The sequence below is a fragment of the Brassica napus genome, assembly GCF_020379485.1.
Source record: "Brassica napus cultivar Da-Ae chromosome A6 unlocalized genomic scaffold, Da-Ae chrA06_Random_17, whole genome shotgun sequence".
Classification (NCBI taxonomy): domain Eukaryota; kingdom Viridiplantae; phylum Streptophyta; class Magnoliopsida; order Brassicales; family Brassicaceae; genus Brassica; species Brassica napus.
In genome coordinates, this window is record NW_026014055.1 from 16,175 (window position 1) to 28,627 (window position 12,453).

A 12,453-nucleotide genomic window follows, 5' to 3' on the forward strand; every position below is an offset into this window, starting at 1 on the left:
GAAACGGAGACAACAAAGGTTCCAAACCTCTTTGAACTTCATCATATTTTATTACATGATTCAATATGTATTAAAACAGTATTTCAATTTTTTTGAATTTTTCTCAAAATCTATGTGTACCCCCTACGAAAATAGTGAGTTTTCGGTAAATGATCTATATATGAAGCCTATAATCTTTTAATTCATTTTAAAATTTATAACCACATTATACCTTTGTATTAATGTATGATAAACTTTTTTTCATGGTACATGGACATCGTTCTAATTTTTTATCCATTAATTTAGCAAAACTGCAAATACTCCCTAAATCGTTGGACTAACCACTATAAAATGCTATTCCCTAGAGAAACGGAGACAACAAGGTTGCAAACCTATTTGAACTTCATCATATTATTATTCCATGACTCAACATGTAAAACAGTATTCTCAAATTTTTTTGAATTTTTCTCAAATCTATGTGTACCCCCCTACGAAAATAGTGAGTTTTCGGTAAATGCTCTATATATGAAGCCTATAATCTTTAAATTTGTTTTAAAATATAAAACCAAATTATACCTTTGTATTAATGTATGATAAACTTCTTTTCATGGTACATGGACACATCGTTCTAATTTTTTATCCATTAATTAGCAAAACTGCAAATACTCCCTAAATCATTGGACTAACCACTATAAAATTGCTATTCCCTAGAGAACGGAGACAACAAAGGTTCTAAATCTCTTTGAAATTCATCATATTTTTACATGATTCAACTATGCATTAAAACAGTATTGTCAATTTTTTTGAATTTTTCTCAAAATCTATGTGTACCCCCTTACGAAAATAGTGAGTTTTCGGTAAATGATCTATATATGAAGCCTATAATCTTTTAATTCGTTTTAAAATTTATAACCACATTATATATTTGTATTAATTTATGATAAACTTCTTTTCATGGTACATGGATATCGTTCTAATTTTTTATCCATTAATTTAGCAAAACTGCAAATATTCCTTAAATCATTGGACTAACCACTATAAAATTGCTATTCCCTAGAGAAACAGAGACAACAAAGGTTCTAAATCTCTTTGAAATTCATCATATGTTATTACTTGATTCAACTATGCATTAAAACAGTATTGTCAATTTTTTTGAATTTTTCTCAAAATCTATGTGTACCCCCTTACGAAAATAGTGAGTTTTCGATAAATGATATATATATGAAGCCTATAATCTTTTAATTCATTTTAAAATTTATAACGACATTATATATTTGTATTAATTTATGATAAACTTATTTTCATGGTACATGGATATCGTTCTAATTTGTTTCAATTAATTTAGCAAAACTGAAAATACTCCCTAAATCATTGGACTAACCACTATAAAATTGATATTCCTTAGAGAAACGGAAACAACAAAGGTTCTAAATCTCTTTGAACTTCATCATATTTTATTACATTATTCAAATATGTATTAAAACAGTATTCTCAATTTTTTTGATTTTTTCTCAAAATCTATGTGTACCTCCCTACGAAAATAGTGAGTTTTCGGTAAATGCTCTATATATGAAGCCTATAATATTTTAATTCGTTATAAAATTTATAATCACATTATACATTTGTATTAATTTATGATAAACTCTTTTTCATGGTACATGGACATCGTTCTAATTTTTTTATCAATTAATTTTAAAACTATAATACTCCTAAATCATTAGACTAACCACTATAAAATTGCTATTCCTTAGAGAAACGGAGACAACAAAGGTTTCAAACCTCTTTGAACTTTATCATATTTTATTACATGATTCAAATATATGTATTAAACAGTATTCTCAAATTTTTGATTTTTTCTCAAAATCTATGTGTACCCCCCCCCTACGACGAAATAGTGAGTTTTCGGTAAATGCTTCATATATGAAGCCTATATCTTTTAATTCGTTTTAAAATTTATAATCACATTATACATTTGTATTAATTATGATAAACTCCTTTTCATTGTACATTGACATCGTTCTAATTTTTTATCAATTAATTTAGCAAAACTGTAAATACTCCCTAAATCATTGGACTAACCACTATAAAATGGCTATTCCTTAGAGAAACGGAGACAAAAAGGTTCCAAACCTTTGAACTTAATCATATTTTATTACATGATTCAAATATGTATTAAAACAAAGTATTCTCAATTTTTTTAAAATTTTTCTCAAAATCTATGTGTACCCCCCCTACGAAAATAGTGAGTTTTCGGTAAATGCTCTTTATATGAAGCCTATAATCTTTTAATTCATTTTAAATTTATAACCACATTATACCTTTGTATTAATGTATGATAAACTTCTTTCATGGTACATGGACATCGTTCTAATTTTTTATCCATTAATTTAGCAAAACTGCAAATACTCCCTAAATCGTTGGACTAACCACTATAAAATTGCTATTCCCTAGAGAAACGGAGAAACAAAGGTTACAAACCTCTTTGAACTTCATCATATGTTTTCCATGACTCATACATGTATTAAAAACAGTATTCTCAAATTTTTTGAATTTTTCTCAAAATTTATGTGTACCTCCCTACGAAAATAGTGAGTTTTCGGTAAATGCTCTATATATGAAGCCTATAATCTTTAAATTTGTTTTAAAATTTAAAACCAATTATACCTTTGTATTAATGTATGATAAACTTTTTTTCATGGTACATGGACATCGTTCTAATTTTTTATCCATTAATTTAGCAAAACTGCAAATACTCCCTAAATCATTGGACTAACCACTATAAAATTGTTATTCCCTAGAGAAACGGAGACAACAAAGGTTCCAAATCTCTTTGAAATTCATCATATGTTATTACATGATTCAACTATGCATTAAAACAGTATTGTCAAATTTTTTGAATTTTTCTCAAAATCTATGTGTACCTCCCCTACGAAATAGTGAGTTTTCGGTAAATGATCTATATATGAAGCCTATAATCTTTTAGTTCGTTTTAAAATTTTATAACCACATTATACATTTGTATTATTTATGATAAACTCTTTTTCATGGTACAAGTAAATCGTTCTAATTTTTTATCAATTAATTTAGCAAAACTGCAAATACTCCCTTAATCATTAGACTAACCACTATAAAATTGCTATTCCCTAGTGAAATGGAGACAACAAAGGTTCCAAACCTTTTTGAACTTCATCATATTTTTATTACAAGATTCAAATATGTATTAAAACAGTATTTTCAATTTTTTTTGAGTTTTTTTTAAAATCTATGTGTTAACCCCTACGAAAATAGTGAGTTTTCGGTAAATGCTTTATATATGAATATTTACCATTTAGCAAAAAAAAATAATTCAAGTTCTTGAGTTCTCCAGTTGAAGCCGAAAGTGAATGAATTGTTTGAAAGACCGAGTCGTTGAAGCTTCTCCAAACTTTTAATCGTTTCAGGAACTAGACCAGAGATTGCATTGTTTTGCAACAGCCTACGCCACAAACCTTAAGTTCAACAAAGAACAATTAAAAACAGTGGCGGATCTAGAAAAAAATTTAAATGAGGGCAATAAAATATGAAAAGGTTAAAAATCAGGCTAAAAGAGACATAGACGGGAATCGATCCTGGGTTTAGTGGGGGCATAGAAGGGTTTTAACCAATTAAGCTACAGAATCTTAGATACTCACTATGTATTTTAATTTAATTTTACATTTTACTGGGGGCAACTGCCCCCTGCTGTAAAGGGTAGACCCGCCCCTGATTAAAAAGACTAAGGCACAAGAATGAAACATAGCAAAGAAGAGTATATAACTTACGTATTGTAGATAAGTGAGGTCTCCGATTCTAGAAGACAATGTACCAGACAAGCTTTGGCTAGGAAGTCCTCTGTTTCATATAGCGGACAATGTCACAAGACATAACTCTCAAATATCTATTTAGTTTCTTTGACTTGTGTACTAGAGAACTCAGAGAAGAGACTCACAGTGCAGAACATAGCCATCAGTGCTGAAACAGACACAACAACATCATCAACATTTCAAATATCATCAACAAAACATAAATAAATAATAATAAAGGAGAAGAGGTGATGTTACTTGTGCTGAAACAGGCACAACATCATCAAACCAGCAGGAGAGGTCTTAATCGTGTGTCCAGTGGAAACTGTAATTGAAAACTTTTTCACCTAACCTCGAACACTTTAGTCGTAAAGCTCTTCATAGTGTTGAGCAACACTCACATATATTGCCAGAAAGGTCTCGCTTCGTTCACATACTGCAAACAATAAAGAAAATGAGAAACTAATCTTCCAAGGAGTTAGTTTTTAAGCATGAACTAGACTCTGACTTGTGCATCCTCACGGTGTTTTCATTTTTTATAATCAAAATTTAAGATTGACTGTAGTTTTAATTGTTTCTACATAAGTACATAGTATTGATTGTTTTTATGTCTTTTGGATATCCAAGTAAGCAAATCATATTTTAAAAATATACAGATTCTATAGAAAAGTAAAATAATATATTATTCACTTTTATTTTTTTTTAACGTTGGATTGTATTATTAAGTCTTATAATCAAAAAGTTCTAAACAATAAGAATTATCAAAACAAAAGAGTAGAAAGGGATACACCAATAGAGATCCAAAGTAAACTAACAACACATCTTGCGTATGGATGACTAAAGATTTTCATATAAAAACTCCATATTGCTTTTGGAGAAGCTGAATCTCAAGGAGATAATCTTCGTATTAATCCAAAAACACCACGCTTCAGAATGAATTGAGAACGATTGTCACTCTTTTTTTAATACTCCAGTAGGAGCCATTTTATATGAATGAAAATTTAGGTTTGACAATTAAGAAGAAGAAGATGTGCTTTCAATATAGCAAAAACCTTTTTGCCATATATTTTGTTGTTGTGATAATACATAAAGAAGGTTTGGAAGATGATCCCAATGGAATAGTTATTAGAAACTGATGATGTCTCTTCTTTAGTTTGTATTCTCTTACAAACATATATCAGATATGACTTGGCTGAATAACCTTTTGGTCTTTCTTTAGCATTCAGAAATCTTTTTACTCATTCTCTATGAAACACATACACTCAAAACCTGAAAGCACCCTAGCAGATGGCTCTTTGTTAAACCTCGAATACTCTACAAACCTCATAGTGAAGTATAAACCACATTAATTCAGTTGTTTCTCAAGACTTTGGTTCTCTTGCCTGATGGCATCGAGGTCGGCTTGTAATTTCTCCAGACTCATGCCCCGGCTTGTGATGGAACCCAGCTTCTTCTCATAGTCAACTGCTTCTCTTCTTAACCGATCAGTCATGAGGATCTTTTCAGAGATTTGCTCAAAAATACCGTGGATACTCGTCACTAGCTTGTAGACCTGTCGCATGGCTGGATCCTTCTTCAGCTCCCTGCCCCGAAAAAAGTAAAAAATCCTCATCACCTATTTTTGACCAGACAATGCAAACATGTCAGATGAAAAGCTCATTCATACCTTGTAACCATCTCATCCACAACAGCATATGATCGGTGCAAACGTTCTCGGATGGAGTTACTCTCTAATTGTAGCTCCCTAGTCTCCCCTGAAATCCTCTGAATGTCACTATCCAGTTTGGGGCTGTTTTTCGTTATTTCTTTAATCCCATGGATATAAGACTTCCGTGGCGCTGCTTTTGGCTGCCTCTCAAGTTCAGTTTGTAGTTTACATCGTTCCTCTTCCCTGTCGGATAAAAAAAAGTCAACACACACATTAATATGATGACGAGAGTGAACATGCAAAATCACGAGTTCTCTGCTTACCTCTTTTGAATTTCTGATGAGAGAGACTGTAAATCAAGTTCAGTCGTTTTCAACTTATGGAACTTGTCTTTAGCCTCTGGCTCCTCCTCCACATGAAGTTGGTCCAAAAGACATAGCTTTTTAGCTTCCAAAGTCAGCCTTACATCGTCGTCCTGAAAGAAGACACACACAATCATGACTGTACATATACATTTCAGGTTATGCATGGATTCTTTCAACTTGAAAATAATATAGAATATTGTTGATAGATACCATTGTTTTTTTCAGATCCATGATATTGCACCTTTTGACCGCTACTTGTTGATATAACCACCAGGCTGTTTTTCATCCAATAACAGCATCCCCGCAGCCAAATTCAACAACTCCAACTCACTGTCAAGACTGCTTAGCTCTGAAGATCCAGATTCAAGTTCCTCCAAGAGCACATTATGTTGGTTCTGTAACTCAACAGTCTCATAATTTGGCTGCTGCAACGCATAAATAAATAAAAAAAATTAAGGCTTCAACATTCATAAAATTGGGTTGACATTACTCCCATGTAGAGGAGATAGAAGAAGCAGTACCTCTGACTCAGACGGGTCTACAGAAGAAGGTTGTTCATATCCAGATGACTGTCTCAGTGAGAAGAATTCAGCAGCGGTAGAACCATCTGCTGAAGCATTTTGAGCATGAGAGTTGGGTGGCTGAGGGATTTCGCTAGTCATGGTAAGATCTTTCAGGACAGCTTCAACCTTGTGTAAATGCATATCAAAAGTCTCATCTGAAGTATCTCTGAAAGTGTCGTCCACCTTTGGCATGCTAGCTATATCACCACCAGGAAGAGGAGAAGCTTCGAGACCTTGCTGCTTTTTATTGGAAAGCCTCTCAAGTAAGAAAGTAAGCAACCTAAAGGAGTCATCTTGAGAGGGATGAAGAAACTGCCGCAAAGCAACACAAGACAATCTGTTTCAGAATAAGAAGAAAAGCGAAAGAAGGGAAGCTAAGAAAGACCAAAAGGACTATACTTTCATCAAAGGCGATGAATCTAATTATGATCCTCTTAAAGTTGATTCCTTTCAGCAATCTTATGATACCTTATGATAACTAATGTCGCCCATGTAGCCAAGGTTCTTCACGAGTGGGCTATATCGGTGCTATCATCATATACCTTTCCGGAAGAGAATCTACTACTACTACTGGTTTCATCTCACTCGCCGCCGCCGCCGATGGGTCGATCAGATTAAGCAGCTGAGCGCAGATCGACGTCAGAGCCTCCGATGTAAACTGAGACACAGAGGAGAAATCTCCAGGGATCGAAACCCCAGATTCCATCAACGTCGACATCACTATATCTCCTCCACATTCCTCCTCCATCCTTTCCTTCCCAAGGAAAGGGACACTCTCTGTTTTTGTCAACCATCCTTCGTACGACGCCGTTTTCCCGCACTAACAATCACTTGTGACGTGTGACAAAATTTATGTTTAAAACCCTTTTCTTCCTTATTTAAATCATTGCTCACCTATATATTGGTAATTCCTAATAGAAGAGCATCCTTCATTGCTCAAAGTGATACTAGAGAGCAATCAGAGATTTTGTTTATCCTGGAGTTTTTGTTTAGGGATGAGGTTGGTAACCCACCCCTTTTGGTCTCTGTATTCTTAACTTTATGATAATTTTAGATAAAAACAACAATCAACCAAAAATCCTACATATGTTGTTATGTTTTACTTACATTACTATAAACTAGAATATAGGACTGACCTGGAGCCGAGCTAGAGAGAACAAAGAACCTACCATAATAGGCATAGTAGAGACTAATGTGATGAGCTAAGATTAGTTCAAGCACTAATTCTTACAAAAGATCCATAAATTAAGGTTTAATGTCTTAGATTAGGCTTTGTTATGTATGTGTGTTTCAGGGTGCATGAAGTTCTTAGGAGGTTCAGTGTTTAAGCATAAGAGATATGGTCATTTGGATAATATTGCTTACTTGCGTCTCCTTAACAGAATCAATATCGGGAATAATCATCACAATCAAGTTTTTTTTCAGCTATAACGAATGAACATCTTATTGTAGTGAATTCGTATTTAACAATTAAAAAGCCTGTCAAGCATAATTGCGTGCACATAAGAATGCTACTTGTGCATGTGTTTCTATATACATGTTGACTAATAGAACAACTTGAATTAAACATAAACTCTTGGATGAGTTATATATTTTTTCAGGATTTAAATATAAGAAAAAGCACATACTGGGGAAATTAATATGATCTTCTACTTCTCTTTTTTTGCTTATGCCATATGTTAGGTCCAAATTAGAAGAGAAAAAGGAATATAAGGAATATGTTGTGAGAGTATCTAAATCTAAATAAAAATAATTGATAGTATTTGTTAAAATAAAGTAGAAAACGGACAGAAATAATAAAACAAAAATAAAAAGGTAAGGGGAGATAGTTGACGATGCATGTGTGTCATATGGGTTGGGTTGGGCTCTTATTAATTTTTGTGAATGAATGTGGAGAGAACTAACACATGATTGACGGTGATAGTGGACACTTATGTTTTCTTTGAATCTCAGATTTGCTTTATTGTTCATAAAATATTGTTATTTACTTGGCCAAGCCATTGTATTGTATGGGTGCACGCATCTTATTCTCTCTCTTTTTTTTTGTTGCACTAATCTCAAGCCAATTATTTAATTATAGCATTGTGTTAAAAAACATAGTGTTAGTTGATTTGTAATCAATTTCTTTTCTGAAGTAGTGCGTATGTATTGGACATCAACAAATAAATTTCAAAAGAATTAGATTCCCATGCATGCAATAGTCGCTCTCGTTTCAGAGCTGCTTTCCTTCCTAACCAATATTTCTGGAATATAATAAGCATAGTAATGGGTGAATGCTTTTTTTAAGTTCATGTGCATAAATGTCATTAAATTACGTCATTTTTGTTCTGGAAAGAATATTTACTGCTGAAATTAGGGCTAGATAAAATACCCAGACTCAGAAAAAAACCCAAACTATTTCCATAAAAATTATATCCAAACCGAACCGAAGTTAGTAAAATATCTGAACAAATCTAAAATTTTGGTATTTGAAAAATCAAACTCAAATCCTATCTGAAATGAGTACCCACAAATATTCAAACCACAATTGTATTATATATTAATTGTTTTTAAATTTAATATTCACAATATTCAAATACTTAGAAAATAGTTTAAAAATAATTATTTAAAATATTCAAAACACAAAAATACTTTATATACAAACAGGTATATTCATCAAATTATCTAATCTGAGCCAATTCACATTAATTTTAGGTATTTAGCATACATTATTCAAATTTATATGGTATATATTTTTTGTTTTGGATTTAAAGGATTTTTTAAAATATATTGAAATTTTTTAATTTTTTATATAATTAAAATGAATATCCAAACTTGAACAGAACCTTAACCGAATTCGAACTAAAATTTATAAATATTTTGAATCATTTAAACCCCAATGTCCACTTTTAACTGGAATCATCAAATATTTAAGAAAAGAGAAGACAATAAAGTAAAGTTTTGATAGGAAAATAAAGTGAAACTGCCAAAATTTAGATGCTCGCTTGACTTTTGAGTGGAGAATTTTCGTAAAGAAAGATATTGAAATTTTAGAAAATGGAAAATAAGCTTTTATGCTTCGATGGAAAATCGAATATTTTTATTAATACGTTAATCAAAATCTCCTAATCTCTCTCTTTATTAAAAAGAGAGAAGTGAAGATGATTTGTCCTAAACTCACGAGAGGGAGGGAGAGGAAGGCTTTAGGAAAAGAAGGACTGGTTTCTCTCTCTGTCTTTTTTTTTTTTTGTCGGCCTCTCTCTGTCTTTCTAAAAAAAAAAAAAGTTTTATCTTCGCCTCCATAAAAAAAAAAGAGAAAAAATAAATATAGAAAGTGAACTTTTTTTCTGAATCACACTTCCTTGCTTGAGAGGAAGAACTATTGTCCTAAAGATCAGAGCTGAACCGAGATCTCTCTGGAGAGAGAGAGAGAGAAAATGAGCATGGCTAGTGAGGAAGCAGTCAGCAATTACGTACTTTGATGGAAGATGGTGTGTGTCGTCTTTCTTCTATGTTTTAAAGCTTTTTGCTTCTTTGTTCCAAGACCACCGACTAAATCCTCAAATCTTATTTTTTTTGCTTGTCTTGTGGTAATTGACAGTTGAAGATGAATCACTGAGAGAGTCGTATCGGGTTAGTCAGATTACACTTTCTTTCTTTCTTTCTTTAGATGCTCAGAAATAATGATTCAACTCCAAACCTCTTTATTGCTATTTCAGATTTGGTATTTTGGGCTTCACTTTTCTATTAAAAAAGAAACTTTTTTGGGGGGGGGGGGGGGGGGGGGGGGGGGGGGGGGGGGGTCAGCTGGAACCAATCTGGTGGTCATTTGTATTTGATCTGGATCTATAATTTTTGATCCGTCCGCCTCTAAAAGTTGTTTGCATTTGGTTAAATTCAAAATGATCCAATGTTGGTTTGTTGGATGGATCTGTGGAGTCAGAAGATCAGTATATATTGGGCTGCCAGAGTTTTTCAGTATTGGTGTGTCAAATGCAACTTTGGATCTTTTTATAGCTTGGAGAAAAAATAACCAAAAATGGTATGTTATGTTTGCAGAACATACATCAAGGGTATCCCCAGAGACTTTGTTGCGCTTTCTTAAAGCCAGAGATTTTTGTCCACAAATCTCACAAAATGGTGCTTTCATTCTCTTTGCTTCTTTTCTTTTCTTATATAAGCCTTCGTTTTTCTGGGGGCTTTTAAACTAATGATTGCAAGTTTGTCACAGTTGCTTGACTGCTTGGAATGGAGGACTCAAAACGAGATTGACAGCATACTCACCGTGAGTTTTGGTGCTCTTGTTTTTTCTATTTTTCTGAGACCCTTTCATCTCATCCTGTATTATTATTTTTTTTTTTTGAAAAAATTATGCAGAGCCAATTGTTCCTGTGAGTTTACAGAGGAATCAGAGACTCCCAGCTTGTCGGTCCTCCTCTGGTTATTCAAAGGAGGTAACTTACTAGTTACTACTACTAGTTCTACACATGTTTGACCCAAACTAATTCATCTAAAAACTTGTAGGGTTCCCTGTCCATTGCCATTGGTGTGGGGCTTAGCACATATGACAAAGCCTCTGTAAGCCTAATCTCTACATATTCCTCTTCCAACTCAGAGAAGGGCTTTACATGAAGTTAAAACTCTTGACCATAACTTTCTTCTGATCCTTCATTCATTCAGGTTTCACTACTATGTACAGTCTCACATTCAAATGAATGAGTACCGTGATCGTGTCGGTTTTGGTAATGACCATTTAAAACTCTCTCTCTTGGTTTTAACCCTTTTTCTTCTTTCATAGTCTCTCTAATGGTGTGTGATTTTCTTCTTTTCTGTATAGCCATCTGCTACAAAGAAACAGGGACGACCTATCTGCACTTGTTTGAAAATTTGGATATGTCTGGATTAAAGCTTTCAGCTCTAAGTCAAATTAAGGTAAATAATCTATTTATTGTTTTGACTTTTTTTCTACTAATTACATTTTTTACTTATGGTTGTGTAATGAGAACTTGTTGTGTTTTTTTCATCACATTTGCTGCAGTTAATGACTACTATAACCACAATAGACGATTTAAACTACCCAGAGAAGACAGAGACGTATTATATAGTCAATGTCCCCTACATATTTTTCTGCTTGCTGGAAACCATAAAGCCTCTGCTGCAAGAGAGGACAAAGAAGAAGATTCAAGTTCTCAAAGGCTGCGGTAAAGATGAGTGCTAAGGTAAAAACAATTCAATTCCCCCTCTCCTGTGCAACAACAAGACTGACTGAAAAGAAACGTAATGCAGGTAATGGACTATGAGTCTCTGCCACATTTCTGTAGAAGGGAAGGGTCTGGCTCTGGTAGGCATATCTCAAATGGAGCAAGAAGACAACTGCTTCTCTTGGATCACTCTTTCCACCAAGAGCTCTACAGCTATGTGAAGCAACAGGCTCTGGTTAAAGGGCCGTCGAATGCACCCATCAGACATGGTTCGGTTCACGTAAGGTTCCCTGAGCCAGCTACGGAAGGCACCAAGATATTCGATACCTTAGAATCTGAGTTCCAGAAGCTTGGATGTGACCAGAAGGTCTGATTTCTCCGGGCCTTATATTTGATACAAGAAGCAGAGTTTTCTGTGGTTGTAACATGAGCAGCAGAGTAATTTTAAGATAAGAATCAACCTTGAGCATCTCCAAGGACTGTATTACTAGATTTCCTTGCTTGCATCAGGTAGGTAGATGCAAGTTTTTATGCAACAAAAAAGAAGAAAAAAAAATACTCAATTTCCTGTGTATGCTTATGATCTATAATATATATAATATATATTATGGAACTCATTTCTATTAAGGGTCATTTCTATAATAATATATAGAAGCTTCTTCTTCCTTCATACTCTTTTTTTTTTTGGTCAGACCTTTCCTGCATTAATCTTAAACAACAGAAACAGAGGTTTAACATCCCCTCAGGGGATTTGAAAGTACAAAACAACGCATCCTTCACCATACACGTCTGCAACAGAGTTACAGAGGCGAGGTATAAACTTAAAGAGATAGAGTTAAGGATCTACTCAACACACTAATGTCATGGATGATCCCTAGCAGTGCGATCACAGAAGCT

General features: G+C 33.5%; 1 long non-coding RNA gene and 1 pseudogene across 1 annotated transcript; one reads left to right on the plus strand and one right to left on the minus strand.

Moving 5' to 3' along the window:
* Positions 1-4,922: 4,922 nt before the first annotated feature.
* Positions 4,923-7,136, minus strand: LOC125594361 (annotated as a pseudogene).
* Positions 7,137-9,633: 2,497 nt separating this feature from the next.
* Positions 9,634-10,495, plus strand: LOC125594360. The gene is made up of 3 exons (XR_007329817.1): positions 9,634-9,846; positions 9,957-9,988; positions 10,415-10,495. It is a non-coding gene; the product is annotated as an uncharacterized LOC125594360 (long non-coding RNA).
* Positions 10,496-12,453: the final 1,958 nt, after the last annotated feature.